At 37.1% G+C, this 18,739-nt stretch overlaps 1 protein-coding gene across 9 annotated transcripts in view; it reads right to left on the reverse strand.

Annotated features, from left to right (window-relative positions):
• The window catches only part of TBL1XR1 (TBL1X/Y related 1), a 177,677-nt gene that overhangs the window by 53,551 nt on the left and 105,387 nt on the right, over positions 1-18,739 (reverse strand). The window contains exon 3 of one of the 9 annotated variants that reach the window (XM_054553014.2): positions 6,730-6,848. The exons of the other annotated variants lie outside the window; for them this stretch is intronic. The gene's annotated coding sequence lies outside the window, so the exon portion shown is untranslated. The remainder of the gene's footprint in view (positions 1-6,729; positions 6,849-18,739) is intronic. 9 annotated transcript variants of the gene reach the window in all.

An 18,739-nucleotide genomic window follows, 5' to 3' on the forward strand; every position in this document is an offset into this window, starting at 1 on the left:
CATTTAATATTGATAACTATAACCCACATAAACAAATGCTCTTTGAGATCATCAATAAATTAAGATTGTAACAAGGCCCTCAGACCAAAATGTTTGAGACCTATTGATTCCCTCATGGCAATATTGGTGACAAATATTTTTGTCAAAGAGCTACTCTGGAAAAACTGGAAAACAGGCTCCTTAGCCCACAGTATTGGTCATATTTTAATACAACCTAAATCTTTAGTTTGGTTTCTGTTGTGTTCATGTTGGAATACATATTGATACATTTATACTTAATAAACAAAAAAGGTACTTAAAAGCCATAAATATCAGAGTACCAAAGTTCTAATTTTGATATAACACATGGCATCTACTAACTCTAAAACATATTAGAGGAATGAAAATTATAAATTTTCTGAGACTACACTTCTATAAATGGACTTCTATTTGGAAAGATTCAATCATTTTACTTAAATTTAGTTTTGCTATCATGCATGTAACAAATGTTTTACTGAGTACTACACTACAACGCCTGCCACTGTTCTAGGCCCTTAACACTGTAACAATATAGAAATCCATTAATATAAAGGAACAATACAGTGAAGAGTGGGCTTCCATAGCCAAACTTACCCCAGTTGCTACCAAACTTACCTAGGAGAAGGTGCAGGGGAGTGTGGAAGCTGCAGTAAAGGCACACTGCTACCGCAACACACTGTCTTTCCTTCTGGTGGGATTCAGCATGTTTTTGTTTGTTTTGCCCAGACTCATCACTGGTATTGTAGAAGGTGCCAAAGGGTTGCAATCCCTTTCCTTCTAACCAAAACTTGAAACTAGTCTCTCTCTTGCAGCATTTATTTCCCAAGAAAACCCATTCAGGACTCCAAACATGGGGTAGCGTTCTTTACCAACACACACGGCAACAAAGAATGCAGGTCTTTGGTACTCGAGAATTAATTCATTACATACTCAACCTGTTTGCTACATAAGGAATAAAGGGAGCAGGGCTAGCTGGGCAAAAAATCTGAAATTCTTTATAGCCAGATTTCCAAGTTATACCTGGTACAGTTTCCATACCCGTCCCTGTGTACCTTGAGGGTACGTAAGAAAGAACAGAGGAGATGTAGGGAGTGAAAGAGCTAGAGAATAGAGAGGCACACGTGTTTAATAATGCCAAGAAACTGGTCTACACTCACACTGCTATTCCTGACTGCATCAATAATTGCTGTGGATATATTAGAAGATATTCAAGCATAAGACAGGGTTTTCCTTCTTTCCAAAATCCTTGCGTATGAGCCATGATCAACCTCTTTGCCAACAAGAGGCCTAAGCCTAGGGCAAAATGTGAGTAAGCACAGCTCTCCCTATGCTTCTATCAACCCTTTCCCTAGATCAACCTTTTTCTTACCAACCACCTCAAAATCTGGCACTATTTCACTAATTAAACTCTCTGCCTTGACAACTTCCTCATCCCCACCTTCTCCTAAGCCCGAAATCTGATCCCCGACATTCTAACATCAACGGAGCCCCTTTTCAAATAGATTTACATTCCAAGTTTTCTATGCTACCTCCCCAACCCTCACCGCCACCAAGTATATTTCATTCCTTAAAGCCAGGTAGGTGACAGGCTGAACAACCTAATATAACAAAATGTTAATGAATAATAGCTTAATGTTTTGCTTTCCAAGGAACTTACTTATATCACGATAAAGACATAAATACATTTTAACTCAATCTTTCTCAAACTTGAGTAATATTAAGTACCTTAAAATATTTTTTAAACACGTGAAGGTGAATGCTGTGCACAACACAGTTTAGGAATTTGTGGTTTATCTAACTAAAGACATTCATTCTGATAATCTGTACAAAATGTAATGATGTAAGAGAACAGCCCCAAAGACCACAAAGTACTCTCGAAATCCACATGTCCTTCTGCATCAGTTTCCCAGAGCTACTGTGATAGCTACAACAAACTGGGCCACTTAAAATTACAACAGAAACTAATTGTCTTATAGTTCTATGGGAGAAGCCCGAAGTGAATTGTGTTGGCAGTGCCACGATCCCTCCAGCGTCTCTAAAAGAGTCATTCTATCCATCTTCCAGCTTCTGTAGCACCCGGTATTCCTTGGCTTGTAGCAGCAAAATTCGCCTCTGCCTCTATCTTCACATGGCCACCTTGCTTTGTGTCTGAGTCTTTACATGGCATTCTCCTCTTTGTGTGTTGTCTGTGTCCAAATTTCCCTCTTTTTATAAAAACACCAGTCATACCAGAATAGGGCCCATGCCAATCACGTCATCTTAACTTGATTTACAAAGATCTTATTTCCATTCCAAATAAGTCACATTCACAGGTACTGGGAGTTGGCACCTCAACACATCTTTGTGGGGACACAATTCATAATATCTTCTAGCTTTCAAAACTTCCCTAACTAATCAGTATTGTGTGGTTCAATACAGATTTCCAGCTTAGAAAGAATTAATCAAGTATATTTCACTTTTTCAGGCCGAAAAAGATAACAGATTTGAAAGTATGTTTCCCAATCTAAATAGACAGACCCCTCCTCCTGCATCTACTTAGCAGCTAGACTACTCATTACACAATAAAGGTTAAAAAATAAGCTAGCCTCAAGCTAATTTCTTCCTGCCTTGGCTGCCAAACTTCTATTTAAAGGTGCTTTCTAGCAAAGTTCTACATTAGCGTGACAATAAAGTAGCATAAACTAAGAGGCTTAGAACAACAGAAATTGTCTTATAGAAGTCCAAAATCAAGGTGTTCAAACGGCCGCATTCCCTCTGAAGGTATGCTAAGGAGGGGTCTGTTCCAGGCCTCTCTCCTGGCTTCCTTGGTGTCTTAGTTCATTTGGGGCTACTGGAAAAAAAAAACCAAAAAACAAAAAACAACAAAAAATACCTTAGACGGAAGTTTTTTCTCACAGTTCTGGAGGCTGTGAAGCCCAAGATCAAGGTGCCAGCAGATATAGTGCCTAGTGAAGGCTCTTTGCTTCATAGATGGTGCCTTCTGGCCGTATCCTCTTCATACTGTTTAAGGAGCCTGGGGGTTCCCTTCAACTTCTTTTATAAGGTCACAATTCTATTCACTAAGGGCAAAGCCCTTATGTCTTAATCACTTCCAAAAAAGCCACCTCTTAATATCACTGCAATGGAGATCAGGTTTCAACATAAATTTTGGAGGGACAAATTCGGACCATAGAGCTTGGCTTATAGATGCATCACTCTAGTCACTTTGCCATGTTCTCCCTGTGTCTTCACAGTGTTCTCCCTCTATATGTGCCCAAATTTTCTCTTTTTTATAAGGACTCCAATCATAAGGTATTACGACCTACCTAAATGATCCCATTTTAACTTAAGTATCTCTATAAGGGCCCTATTTCAAAGATTACATTCTGAGGTACTGGAGGTTAGGACTCCAACTTAAGAATTTAGGAGGATACAATTCAATTTATAACAGTCACACTAAGCTGAAAAAGCCTAGGATGACAAATACAGATTCCATCATTTGCCCCTTCCATGCTGTAGAAGACAGGTATAGACAAGGGGAACAAAAGCCTTTTCTTCTTACCTTCAGTCATCTGTCTACCTTGGTTATCAGAGAATCCCCTTAAAACAAAAAACAAAACTAACCCTAATAATGGTAACTATGATGGCATCAACACATGGGAAGAATCAATTTAAGTGGCTATAGAGGTTGAATGTATTACTGGTTCAGAATTTAAGCATTCTTTTTTCCTGCAATAGAGTTATTCATCCCTATCCCAACAACTTGGACCTTGGCTATGTGACATAATTTGGCCAGCGGAATTCCAGATGATGTGATACACACTATATCCAATCACAAGATTTAAGAGACATTACAAGTAACTGCCAGCTCTCTTGCTCAACGAGCATGTCCTATATGGGGCCTACTTCAACAGCTTGGCTCTCCAAATGAGCAGACAACTGGAAGAGAGCCACAGTCAACCCACCTTGTCTAAATACAAAATGAATGAGAAAGAACCTTTTAATATTGTAAACCAGTAAAACTGTCTACTAACAAAACTAACACACCTTACAACAGTACTTTCGCGGCATACGTCTCTAGGGAATATAATCTAAGGACAAAAAAGAACCACAAAGAAATTTTAAACTGCTTTCAGTAGTCTTATAATAATATTTTTATTAGTATTATTAACTTGAAACTTTTTATAAATATAGAGCAGGTAAGAAATTATGTTAAATCCATCATAAAACAAAATTTTCAGAAGGGAAAAATACTTAACTTTTACTTTAGATCTCACCTGAAAATGAGGGACTTTTGGTGAGATGGAGTCCTTGAGGAAAGGGAAAACTTACATTCACATAACACAAATGAAGCTTTAAAAATCTATACGTTCTAAAATGTATCTAACACCTCTTACAGCCACGTCTTTCTTTCTACAGTACCTATCACCTGTGTTATTACGACAGCCTAAGAGTCTCCTAAGTTCTCCATTCTATGGTTCCAAAGTACCTATCTAGCCATACAGTACCACCTTTAAATGCACTTTACTCTTCAAGTGAGTATATCGGTATCATTCTAACATGTCCCACAAATTTCCACTTTTTCTGCTTTTAGTTCTGTTTCAACCGCACTTGTTGAAATTCGTCTATTCTTCAAATATTATCTCTTTATGATACCTATTCAAATATCAACATTAAAGATGTCTGGCTACTTTCCTCCTGTACCCCTAAGTGGAGTTTTATTGCTCTTCTCAAAACTGGACAACAGTAAAAAGAGTATTAGACCAGAAGTCAGAACGTTGACATTTTCTTTTTGATGCTACTGGCTTTTGACATTAAGGCATTACATCAAGTCATTTTAACTTCCCAGAGCCCCAGTTTCTTCAACTGTGAAAGAGAATAAAACCTAATCTATACACCTCACAGGTGGGAATGCATGGAAAAGCCATTTCTAACCTACCAAGTGTTAACATTATTATGATGTCACCTTTTAATATGCATATTTTTTCAACCACTACCAAATTATAAGCATTTAAAACGCAGTCTGTCATGCTCTGGTTTTTCTTCAGAATGAATAAATCTTTTGCCTTTTTTAACAAAACAAAACAAATCAGCAGCCTGTATCTTATAAGGCACCTAAAACATTATTCAAATATATTTTTAAACTTTCATAAATAATAAAACATAGCTCTCATGCTCCAGCATATAAAATATAATTCAGCTGAGTGCATGGTTCACACTTGTCATTCCAGCACTTCAGGGGGGCCGAGGCAGGAGGATCACTTGAGCCCTGGGCAACATAGGGAGACCCAGTATCTACCAAAAAAAAAAAAAATTTGGTTTTAATTAGCCAGGTATGGTGGCATACACCTGTAGTCCCAGCTACTTGAGAGGCTGAGGTGGGAGGATCACTCGGGCCCAGGAGTTTGAGGCTGTAGTGAGCTATGATTACACCACCACTGCACTCCAGCTGGGGCGAAAGAGTGAGACCCCCCATCTCAAAAAAAAAAATAAAGTATAATTCAAGCAGCATTTACATACAATTTTGCCTTGATTAAAATAAAACAATATCAGCTGAGCGTGGTGGCTCACGCCTGTAATCCCAAAACTTTGGGAGGCCGGGGAGGACAGATCACGAGGTCAGGAGATCGAGACCATCCTGGCTAACACGGTGAAACCTTGTCTCTACTAAAAAAAATACAAAAAAATTAGCCAGGCTTGGTGGCGGGCGCCTTTAGTCCCAGCTACTCAGGAGGCTGAGGCAGGAGAATGGCGTGAATCCGGGAGGCAGAGCTTGCAATGAGCCGAGATTGCGCCACTGCACTCCAGTCTGGGCAACAGAGTGAGACTCCGTCTCAAAAAAAAAAAAAAAAAGAAAAAAAAATTGCTAGGGACTTGTCAAAAGGACACAGGAGCCAACTTGAGTACTGATATAGAAAACAATGCAATAACCTAAAACATAAATCTGTGTAAATCCATGCATTCATAGCATAGGCTATTTTAATGGCAGTTACATCACACTGTTGGCTGATTATTTCTTGGGATGTTGGTATTTCACAAAAAAAAATGTCGGCCAAGTGCGGTGGCTCACACCTGTAATCCCAGCACTTTCGGAGGCCGAGGTGGGTGGATCCCGAGGTCAGGAGATCAAGACCATCCTGGCTAACACGGTGAAACCCCGTCTCCACTAAAAAAATACGAAAAATTAGACGGGCGTGGTGGCAGGTGCCTGTAGTCCCAGCTACTCGGGAAGCTGAGGCAGGAGAATGGCATGAACTCAGGAGGTGGAGCTTGCAGTGAGCCAAGATCGCACCACTGCACTCCAGCCTGGGCGACAGAGTAAGACTCCATTTCAAAAAAAAAAAAAAAAAAAAAATTGTATCTAGTATTATAGCTGCTTAGATCTCATCCACACTCTTGGACTTACTTATTTGTAATTTTTTTAATCTAAATGTAAGACTCTACAAACAATTCCTGTTACAAATTTTAATCGACTGTTGCTACAGTGCCTGATAAAGTGGCAGTCATCATTGGTAAGAAATCCTCTGAAAGTTTAACTCTTAAAAATAATAGTCAAACGTCAAGAAGAGGTAGCAGCAAAATAAAAAAGTGTCACAAGTAATTGGGTCTACATAATCGATTAAAATAAATACGGGTAGAAAAGGAAAATAAGAGTTGGACAAGAATGAGGACTAGTAACTAATGAGGGTAGCAAATCACTTTATGTGTTCATTTAAAAAAAAAAAAGCTCACCCTGTATGTGATGTTGCTGAGTTCCATAAAGACAAATATCAGGCAGCACGATGTAATAGAAAGAGTCCTGGACTGAGTCAGGAGACCTCTGTTCTAGTCCAAGGCCTCAGTTCCCTCATCTGTAACATGAGGGCACTGAATTAGATCATCTGAAAGGGCTCCTCTAGCTTTAACACTGAGTGATCCTAAAGATGAGTTTAGGAAGAATCAACCAAATGTAATATTTTTGTTAACAGTAAGGTTTAACCGTTAACACGGGAAACAGCAGAAGGGAACAAGGTTGAAAATAATTTTCATAAGGACATAATTATGTCCTCAATAAAAAGGACATACACAAAATTTTAAATTGCAAAAAGCAATTGCTTTCTAACTTTTAGCTGCTAGAAAGGTTTTTAGAATATAACAGCCTTAGTACCATTATCAGGCTTTATCATTATCATCTAAGCTGAATTAGTAATGAGTAACCCAAATTATGGCCCAAAAAGCCCTATTCACCTTTGGCCAGACTGCCCAAGTAAAACTAGAAAATAGTATACCTTTCGGCTAGTACTTACTTTAAGTGATAAAGTGCCCATAACTGCCCCTGATTAAATAACTGAACAAAGAATAAAATGACAAGAAAAATGATTAGAGTAAATTCAACTATTTAAATTTAACATACAATAAAACAAGTATGCTTGTGATATCCTTCTGTGTTAATGAGCATATTTTCCCTACTCATAATACTTTTTTCTGGTTCTCTCAAAATAGAAATCTGGCTTCTCCTTCTGACAATAAAGCTAACTGAAAGAAAAAATATATGTATTTTTTTTCAGTGACACACAGAAGCATTTTTTTAAAAGAGTGTCTCCATGTTTAAGTTTTCTATACTGAAAGAAATCAAACATCTATCAGTAACAATAGGTCCTGGTACCTCAAAAACTGTGGTTTTCTAACTAAATTACCTAAATATAATTAACTGCCTGGTTCTAGCAAATCCTCCAGGGTCTGACAAACTTAACAACTAGCTTTACGTTCAAAGATCAGCTGATTTTCTACTTTATATTTATTTATTCCTTTATACTTCATTGCTTATGTTGATGCTAAGGTTCTTACCTGGCAGACTTAACACTTCAAGGATATGAGAACCAGTAAACATATCTCTACAATCAAGAAAATCTTAGAAATCTACTTTTAGAGGATGTAAAGATATGATGAAACATTCAATGGAAAAAGCTTGTTTTTAAAAGTTTTTCTTAAATGCAAATTACCTAAAGTGATTATAAAATAACTTGACACACATGCAAGTCCACTACTTAGTCATCTGAACATTTCACCTGGGCAATACATAGTATCTCCTAACACAACATTCAGAATCATTAATAAGATTTCTCTCTTGTTCTTGGCTAGTCTTAAGATGGATGTAATATCAATGTGTCTCTGTGATAGAAATCTTTGAAGCAAAACTTTCATTTACATTAAATTTATTTTTCATTTTGATTCTGGTATTATGATGGCAAATAACAGAAACCACATGGATATACAGATAACTCTTTAGGGTTCTATTTTGATCATGAGCTGTTTTCAGCAATTTTATCCATCTACCTCACCTTGTCCATCATTTTATTCAGAGACTTAAAGATTCAGATATTTAATAACAGGTGGGTTGTGGTGGCTTACACCTTTAATACCAACACTCTGGGAGGCTGCAAGAGAAGAATCATTTGAGCCCAGGAGTTCTACACCAGCCTGGGCAACATAACAAGACCTAATCTCTACAAAGAGTTTTACAAATTAGTGCATGCCTGTAGTCCTAACTACTCTGGAGGGTGGGGTGGGAGGATCGCTTGAAACCAGGAGGTTGAGGCTGCCGTATGCCATGACTGTGCTGCACTCCAGCCTGACTAGATAGAGCAAGACCCTGACTTAAAAAAAAAAAAAAAAAAAAAAGATATTTAATAATGAAAATACAACTACTAATTATAAGATACAATTGATAGTATTGTCTTTAGTCAGTATAATTACAGTATTGTATATATAATATAGTATATATATTACTATATATATAATACATATAGTATTGTCTTTAATCAGTATTATATAGATGTAAATCAGCTCCTGCAAAAATTTAAGTCTAACTGAACTATTGTTTCTGTTTGGGTACAATATTCTCCTTTAGGAAGACACTGGTACTAAAATTAGAAGTTAAGGAGAATTTGATGTTTAAATAACTAGCTGGTACACAGTGTGAAACCCCCTTGATTGTTCACCACTAAATTTCTATCTGGAAGGCATGAACACACATTTGTAATTCTACCATCTCCAAAGTCAGCATACAACACAATTTTCTCTAAGACCAAAATGCCTCATTTAGATATCAGTAATATAGAACTCTTACAACAAGATGGCTAGAGCTAGGCACAACATAGCACTTTTACTTTGAGAAAGTTATAATATATACAAGTGGTGATTTAAACAAAAAAATTATTGCAGTATATCTGGAGTGATAAAAAGACAAAAGACCAAAAAAGAAGTCCAAATTTTTGGTTGCTAGAAAAATATCAAACCCTTATAACATCAAGTAATTTCATGTTATGTTCTAAAATGAATTTAAAATTGAAGTGCTTCAAAAAAAAAAACCAGAGAGAAAATGAAATAAATTTTAAAATCTTATATCTTGTAATTACAAATTATATTTTGATACTAATATTTTACTTTTCTCTCATCCCCACTCACAATTTAATCTGATATATGTATTTAAAAATTGAGTCTATCAGAATAACTTTCCTAACAGCAAATTAACAGAGGCCAGAAAATGAACTGGTATTTATAACAGTTATGCATAACACTAGATGTTACAGCACTGAATTTTAATACAACTATACTTGTCTCTCAAAACTTTATGAAAGAACCATAAAATCCTATCACAGTGCTTTTTAATCCAACAACTCCCTAACAGACCATTACTAAATTTCTAAGATAGAGATTATATATATATATGAGATGGAGTCTTGCTGTGTCGCCCAGGCTGCCAGGCAGTGGCACCATCTGGGCTCACTGCAAGCTCCACCTCCCAGGTTCACGCCATTCTCCTGCCTCAGCCTCCCGAGTAGCTGGGACTACAGGCGACCACCACCACATCCGGCTAATTTTTTTTGTATCTTTTAGTAGAGATGCGGTTTCAACGTGTTAGCCAGGATGGTCTCGATCTCCTGACCTCGGACTCCAAAGAGATTATATTTTAAAATAAATTCTAATCTATCCAATCTTGCTAATAATTCCACCATAAAAATCATACAGCATTATTTTTTTGAAAAATAAATACAACACACTGAAAAAAGTGTCCTAAGCCATAATCCATAAATGACTATTGGTCAGTTAAGAGAGTGGAAACAAACTCTTAATAATTTCTTCCCACAGCATTTTCAAAAACCTGTTCGAAATTACCAATTCCATGAATTCCATCTTCCATTAATCATACTTGAATCTGAGCACAGTCTAATTATGTATCCATCCCCTCCAAATGTATGTATTAGAAATGACCTTAGTCTTTGCTACATCTTTTTGAAATGATCAAGTTAGTATGTATGTTTTGTCTTCTTGCTTTTATTTATTCACATTTCTCTATCTTTCTGCATCATAAGCAGGTCAGAGCTTAATGCACAGGCAGAAAAATGTTACTGATGAGCTCTTTAAACTATTTTTCAAATTTAAAGAAATCAATTTTGATGAATGCCATAAAAAAACAACATATTAACAGGAACCTGACTTCGAGAAATACCATTCACTGGTCTCTATTTTATCTTAACATTTTACTATGAAAATTTTCAAACATATAGAAAAAAATGGATATCCACATAGTTATCACCTACAAATTAAAATTACCTCATATTTGTTTTAATACATCTATTCAAAAAACTTGCAGTCATCAGTATACTTCTATAAATACTGCAACTTGCCCATCAAGTAATGGGTTTTTTTTTTTTTTAAAGGAAAAACTTGGCCAAGCATGGTGGCTCACGCCTGTAATCCCAGCACTTTGGGAAGCTGAGGCGGGTGGATCACGAGGTCAGGAGTTCGAGACCAGCCTGGCCAACATGGTGAAACCCCATCTCTACTAAAAATACAAAAATTAGCTGGGCATGGTGGCGGGCACCTGTAATCCCAGCTACTTGGGAGGCTGAGACAGGAGAATCATTTGAACCCAGGAGGCAGAGGCTGCAGTGAGCCGAGATTGCCCCACTGCACTCCAGCCTGGGCGACAGGGCGAGACTCCATCTCAAAAAAAAAGAAAAAAGAAAAGAAAAGAAAAAACTTACACAAAATACAATGGACATATACTGGCTATGTCATTCAGTAAGTTTTAACAAATGTATGTACCTGAGTAACGTAAATCCCTAACGGAATACAGAACATTGCCAACGCCTTAGAAAGCTGCCACATGCACTTCCCCACTTAATCTTCTTCTTCTTTCCCCTCATAACTTCGTTTTGGCTGCCCCACCCCACATGCACAATAGATGAGGTCTGTCTGGTTTTAGGATATATGTAGAATCACACATGATGGCTTGTTTGGTGAAGACTACATTCAGTCAGCATAATGTTTTAGAGATTAATCCAAGTTGCTGCAGACATCGATGCCTTGGTTCCTTCCTATTGCTTAGGAGTATTCCATTGCACACATACAGCAACTTGATAATCTTTTTTCTTGGTTTATAGATACCTGAACTGTTACCAGTTTAGGGGTCAACCCCATATTTTAGCAGAGTTTATAAACCACATTTGGTACTCCACCTCTATGGGTATTTTCTTCTGGATTTCCTCCTTCCCTGTGCTGGACCCTATTACTCTGCAGTGCAATGTTAGTTCTGAACAATTCTCTAATTCCTCTGCCAATGGGAACCTGTCCTCAGGCAAAGATCCGTCAATAACAGGAAACTCCAATGCCATTCTCTTAAGAATCCAATCCAGTCTGATTTCTGAAACAGGTTTGTTCTATGGTGTCCTCATAATGTTTGTTTTTCATATGTTGTCCAGAGATTGTAGTTACTATTTGTGGGAAGATTTGTTCCATAGCAGCCACTACTCCATTTGTGGAATTATAACTCTCTACTATTCTTCTGAGCACACTTGTTCAACACTGTAATTGGCCTACTTTTTTGGTGTTCCCCCTAACCCTTACCAGCTAGATTGAGCCAGTTTCTTTCAATCAAAACAGCCAAACTAAATCAGAAAAAATGAGGCCTCCAGGAACTGAAAAGCATAAGAAAAAATCCCTAAGAGAGAGCTGAAGTAGATCCTGCAATTCTTCCTATGAACCAACACAAGTTCCAAATTCATCCCAAGATGTGCATGTGGAACATACCCAAACAAGCACTACAAAGGTCTTGAGAACTGAAGACACAAATCACCTTCAGGTTCCACACTAACTCCTGAGAGGCTCAATCAGGAAGCAGACTCATAGTAGCTTAGCAAAGACTTTGAAAACTGAACTGACATTGGAACCACTACCCATGGGTGCCACAGAACTTGGGAGTCTGAGCCTATCAATGTTAATTGCTTGCTTTCATTTAAAAACAACATTCTCTAGGAAGGGTACAGATGAAGAAAATCTGATCATTCTCAAAGGAAAAGACAGTAACAGATATTAATCCTGAGATGATCCAGGTGTCAGAATTCTCAAAGATGCCCGTGAAGGGACAGGAAAGACAAGTTCTCAGAAGTAGACACTATAAAAAAAGTTTCCAAATGAAAACTTTATGATTGAAAAAATATGGGAAAAAATTCTAAGACAATAGGAAGTATAGAAAAATGATAGAAAACACTATGATCTTCCTGAATAAGAGATTACACATAGATGACAATAAAATTCTAAGTTTTAATAAAAGAAAATGTTCCCAAAATAACAAATATCTTTAGCTCTCAAAAGTTATGAAAAAATCTAGAGAACTGTCATCAAGGTGCTTTCAATCCTATTATTCTATGGGTGCCTGAGGTCCACCAAAAACTCTCATGATTCACCTCTACACAATCTGTGTTACACAAAATTTAAAAGAATGCTGGAGTGCAAATGAGGAGATAATGGTTCAATTCTTGGTTCTGTAACTATGACAAAGTATATGATACGGAATCACTTCTCTAAACATTAGTTCTTCATTTGTAAAATGAGAACTAAACAATAGAACTAACTTAGCTTTGTAACACAGTCCAAATATCTAATTTTAGGAACCCTCAGAAAGTCATTCCAGTCTCCCCAGATATTAGCACTAGCCAAGTCCACACACATAAGTTTTAAATTATCTAGTAGCCACATGAAAAAGTTAAAAAGAAACAGACAGAATTTATTCTAATAATATTATTTTGTGTAACCCAATATATCTGGAATATTATTTCTTATAATCAACATTTTAAAATTGAGATATCTTACTTTAAAAAAATTAAGTCTTCAAAATCCAGCATGCATTTTACATTTACAGCACATCTCAATTCTGACTAGTCTTATTTCCAAGTGTTCAACAGTTATGTATTTCTAGAGGTTACCATACTGGATAAGTCTAAATACAGAAGTGAAACGGTGGGAGAGGGGAGCCAATAGCAAACAAGGGCCAAGGTGTCTCAACATGGGTAGTCTGTCTTACATACATACATACACAAGCTGTATGTTCAGGGGGTAATGAAAGTGTCTGCTCTCTTACATGGCATGGGGTTGGAGCAATGGAAGTCTCTTTTCTGAAATACATTTTCATCTCTCTACTATAATTTGAGCCCACAAGAAAAATAATGGTTTTCTCACCAATGAAACAGATATTAACAGCTTTACATGGTTATAACAATATTTAAGTAAGATAACTACTCTCTATCACGGAACATATACAGTTGACCCTTGTACAAAGCAGGAGTTAGGGTTTTATCAACCCAGCCAATCAAAAATCCACACGTAACTTCTGACTTCCCAAAAACCTAACTACTAACAACCTAGTTATGACCAGAAGTCTTACTAGTAACATAAACACACACACCTTACATGTTGTAGATATTAGATGTTGTATTCTTACAATAAAAGAAGCTAGAGAAAAGGTTATTTAAAAAATTATAAGGAAAAAATATTTACCATTCATTAAATGGAAGTGAATCATCCTGAAGGTCCTCATCCTCTTCACAAGGCTGAGGAGAAGTTGGTTTTGCTGTCTGAGGGGTGGGAGAGGTAGAAGAGGTGGAAGGACAGGAAGAAAGGCAGGCATACTAGATGCAACTTTACTTTAAAAAAAAAAAAACCGAGTAGAAGTGAACCCACATAGTCCACACCTGTGTTGTTCAAGGGTCAACTATACTAACCCTTCCATTTTGGGGTTGACTTTTACTTACTTTTTTATTTAAAAAAAAAAAAAAAACATTTAAAGTAATCAAAATGGTTTTTGGCATTTTTCTCTTACATGTTTAAAATACCTCTATGTAATCTGTTCTATAATCACAAGCCCTTAGGCTCTAAAGTCACTTTTTAAAAAAATATCAGGTTGTAATAAACTCAAAATGATCCCAATAAACATCTGACAGGAAATGAATGCCTAATATACAGAGGATTGTGAATTAAGAACTTTAGCATTCCAACCTTTTTGTTTTAAAGACCCTCCTTACAGGTGCTAGTAAATCATAGGAAAAGAGAGAAAATAGGCGTGGTGAAGGATTTCTGTTTCTATGAACCAGGATTAAAATCAAAAGATATAACTAAAATTAACTGGCTTAACAAAAAGGACAGAAGTTGAAGAAGCAAACAAACAGAACCTGTATAAAACTAGAAGTTCCTGTCCTTTACACACTAACTTTAGCGTGTTAATTTCTGTCTCAAGCAAAAATTTTTTTTTTGTAATCATGCAATATTATCCACTGGATAGATGGATGAATGAAAGGAAAAAAAGAACGGGAGGGGGGAAGTCTTCAAATGGCTTCAATACACCATTGAAATAAGAAATGGCCTTCAGTTTCCAATTTTATGGCTATATGGGACCATGCTGTCCAACCCCAAATAGTCAAAATCTAGTAAGACCAAATTTAATATAGCACACCCAAAGAAAATTAGGAAAACTTAAAAATAAGCCAGATAATATTCAGTGATAGGACACCTTTTGTTTTAACATTACCGTGTTAAACATCTATCCCTCTATTGTGGGTGTATGTCCTTGCTTTCACACTACTCTGTGTTTCTCGAGATAAGACAGCTAGTATTTTATTCCTGAATAGTGCCTACACTGAGAATTTATAGAAAAGACAGCAAAATTATTTGAAACATGAAAAATGTTTTAAAATGAAAATAGTAATTCACCATAACAAGTTCTATCACAGTTAATATAAATCGAGCACCCCTAATCTAAGAATCCAAAATCCAGAATGTTCCAAAATCTGCGATTTTTGGAGCAGTGACATAATGCCATGAGCAGAAGATTCCACACTTGATCTCATATGACAAGTCGCAGTCAAAACTCTGGTTCATGCACAAAATTATTTAAAATACTGTATAAAACTGCCCTCAGGCTATATATATATATATAAGGAGTATATGAAACATAAATGAACTTTGTGTTTAGACTTGGATCCTATCCCCAAGATATCTCATTATAGATATGCAAATATTCCGAAATCCAAGTAAATATGAAATCTGAAATACTCCGGTCCTAAGCGTTTTGGATAACCAATGCTCAACCTGTGTAAAGATTAAATCCATGTAAGAAGCCAAGCTTTCTCTGCCTTTCACGTGATACCACAGTCTTTCACAGCTTCCATTTTAGGCTCAGTTATTTCAGCCTCTAATGACAAAGATACAAGGAATCAGTTAAATATAACTCCAATGTGTGTGTGCTCTGCTTTTCTTCATTTATTTAAAAAAAAAAAGAAAGAAAGAAAAGAAAAAAAAAAAGCCTAAAGACTAAGATGTGTTCAATGTAACCCTCTTACTGTTGATTTGGGAATCAGCTCTCCAGAGGCATACATTCTCAACCAAATGAAAATGGTTCACACAATATCATGTGACAATGTCGTTCCTTCACCACATTTAATAATACCACTTCCTAATCATGATGGTAAAAGATTAAAAATGAAAATAACAATGAACTTTCCTACGGTAAATAGAACAAATTAATTTATGGATGCTACATTTATAAGTAGGTAATAATCATTGACTCCTCGCTATGTACCACACTCTTTCTTGGCAGCGACCTGTCGGCAGGGTCACAACTCCTTGGGGTCTTGTCTTCCGTCTGGCAAGTCATAACTTCTTTCAGTTTTTTAAGAATAATCAAGTTCTGAGAGAAGATATGTTAACAAAATACAGCAGGGTGGTTTATGAGTGAAAGAGGTGATTTACTAATTACACTGAGAAATGCACCTGCCAGTAGACTAGAATATGCATCGATGCAGAAGAGGCCGGCAGGGCCCAGCCCACATTCCCTCATCACTCAACTTTCCCAAGCAGCTGGGTAGCTTTTTACTGCAAAGCACCCTGAGGCTAAACAGCAGGTCAGGAGCTGCTGCCCTGCCCTCCGCAAAGCCTAACTCCCCAACTCCCCGACTAAGGAATGGGGGTTAGTGGACAAATTACTCCAGGTTCCTTGCCCCTTGGGTGGAAAAAGAGACATGTTCTACACTGTCCCCGAGGATGCCACATGATTTGAGTCCAACTGAACAAAAAAATTAGTCTTTCAGGCACTCGGTATCAGCCTCCTTTTCCCTTTCTGGCTTCTCCACAGGAACTTTCTAGATCCACCTTTCCAATAAAGGGTTATAATCAAGGGTCTGGTTCCTCAGGAATCAAACCTAAGAGAACTGCTCAGCATCATTCTATTCTTTGTGGAAGAGTCCTGTTGTTAAACCAAATTAATTTTTAGAAGTTGTGAGATGACTATACAAACAGAACAAGAGGAAATAGAAGGGCTCAGGGGACTGATCGACACAGTTGGTAGACTTTTCTGGAAAATAAGAATCTATCTTTGGAACAGTTCAAAGAAAAAGATATGCAAACAGTTCTAAAATAAACTAGCAAACAGTTATAAAATAAATGAAAAGATGCAAATTAGAACCATAGTGAAATACTATTTCTCACCTATCAGATTAAAAGACATATGTACCAAAAAAGACATCATATATACTGTCTGCTAATGGGGAAAGAGGGAACCTGGTATATTGCTAGAAGGAACATAAGACGGCATAATGCTTTACAGAAGGAAATTTGGCAAATTGACATGCACATTTCATGCTCCTATCTAAAAACTTCCACGCTTGAAACAGCTATCTGTGTAACGGAGTAGAATGCAGCTGTAAAACAATGAATAAAGACTATCTCTACGTCCTGCTATGAAGTGATCTCCAGAATATTTAAGAATACACATGGATTTGTTTACATCTAAACAAGATAAACCAAAAATAGTTTGATTTTTAAAACTTGGTTACTTACAAAAGGAGGAAGTAAGAATGTATTTCACTTTGAAGTGATATGTTTCCTATGATTATAAAACAAAATAAAAAGAAATTTTTAAATCCTAAATACTAAAAATAAAATTAAACAAATTGGCCTGGCCCCAGCATAGTGGCTCAGGCTTGTAATCCCAGCACTTTGGCAGGCTGAGGCCAGGAGGATTGCTTGAGCCCAGGAGTTAAAGACCAGCCTGGGCAACACAGGGAGACACTGTCTATACTAAAAACAGAAAAAAAAAAAAAAAAAGTCAGCTGGGTGCAGTGGCTCACGTCCGTAATCAAGACACTTTGGGAGGCTGAGGCGGGTGGATCACGAGGTCAGGAGACAGAGACCATCCTGGACAACATGGTGAAACCCGTCTCTATTAAAAATGCAAAAATTAGCTGGGCATGGTGGCACGCACCTGTAGTCCCAGTTGCTCAGGAGACCGAGGCACGAGAATCACTTCAACAATTGAGGCGGAGGTTGCAGTGAGCCAAGATCGCGCCACTGCACTCCAGCTGGGCGACAGAGCGAGACTCCGTCTCAAAATAAAATAAAATAGAAGTTAAAACAATTAGCCAGGCATGGTGGCACGCACCTGTGGTCCCAGCTACTTTGGGAGGCTGAGGTGGGAGAATCGATTGAGCCCAGAAGGTCAGGGCTGCCGTGAATCACGATCACGCCACTGCACTCCTACCTGGGTGACTGAGTGACACCCTGCTGAAAAGAAGAAAAGAAAGAAAAAGAAAAGAGAGAGAGGGGAAGGGAAGAAGAAAAGGGGAAAGGGAGCAGGAATTGGGGAGATAGGGGAGGGGAGGGACAAGCTGACCCAACTATATATCAAATTGGTGGTGGGCAGGGGGGCAGATTACACAGGAGGACTTACTTTAAAACGTAATACTTAGCTGTAATCCCACTGAGACGTGGACAAAAAAAGAAAAATGAAAACAACAGTCACTACTCATACTGGTTAAATATACATTTATAAATATAAAAATATGTATAATTTTATATTGTTTATTTTCTATATGTACATGTACTTAAAATACTTATAAAGTACATGTACTTTATATGTCATTTATACTCTATTTTTATTTAATAAATTATTTTCTATTATGTTTACATATTAACTATTGCATGTTATATGACATAAATATATAAATATTCTTTTTCACTAAAAGGAATCAGGACTTCTTAGAGACATAGCTGATCTGAGGACCAATGAAGGACATGTACAAGATGAGCTTTGGCCAACATCTTGTTTTGTCAGAAAGCAAGGAAGCTACCAGAGAGAGAATACTAGAGTCATGTCAAAAAAGACTCAGAAGTCAACTTGAAAAGGTTCTTTTGGCCAAGGCAATGACATCAGTAAGAATACAAACTACAGTGCAATAAAACATATCAAATGCTTAAATCCACACGCTCACAATAACTCAAAAAAAAACCTCACTTGTTACCTAGAAAGGTATTCAAGAATCCTAGAAAGGCTTCCAGGAAACAACTCAGTACTTTGAAAACTGGTAAATAAAAGAAAGAATCATGCATTTCATGTGCCTTTCCTGTGCAGTCTGTGCCACAGAGTAAC

The sequence above is a fragment of the Pongo abelii genome, chromosome 2, assembly GCF_028885655.2.
Source record: "Pongo abelii isolate AG06213 chromosome 2, NHGRI_mPonAbe1-v2.0_pri, whole genome shotgun sequence".
Lineage (NCBI taxonomy): Eukaryota > Metazoa > Chordata > Mammalia > Primates > Hominidae > Pongo > Pongo abelii.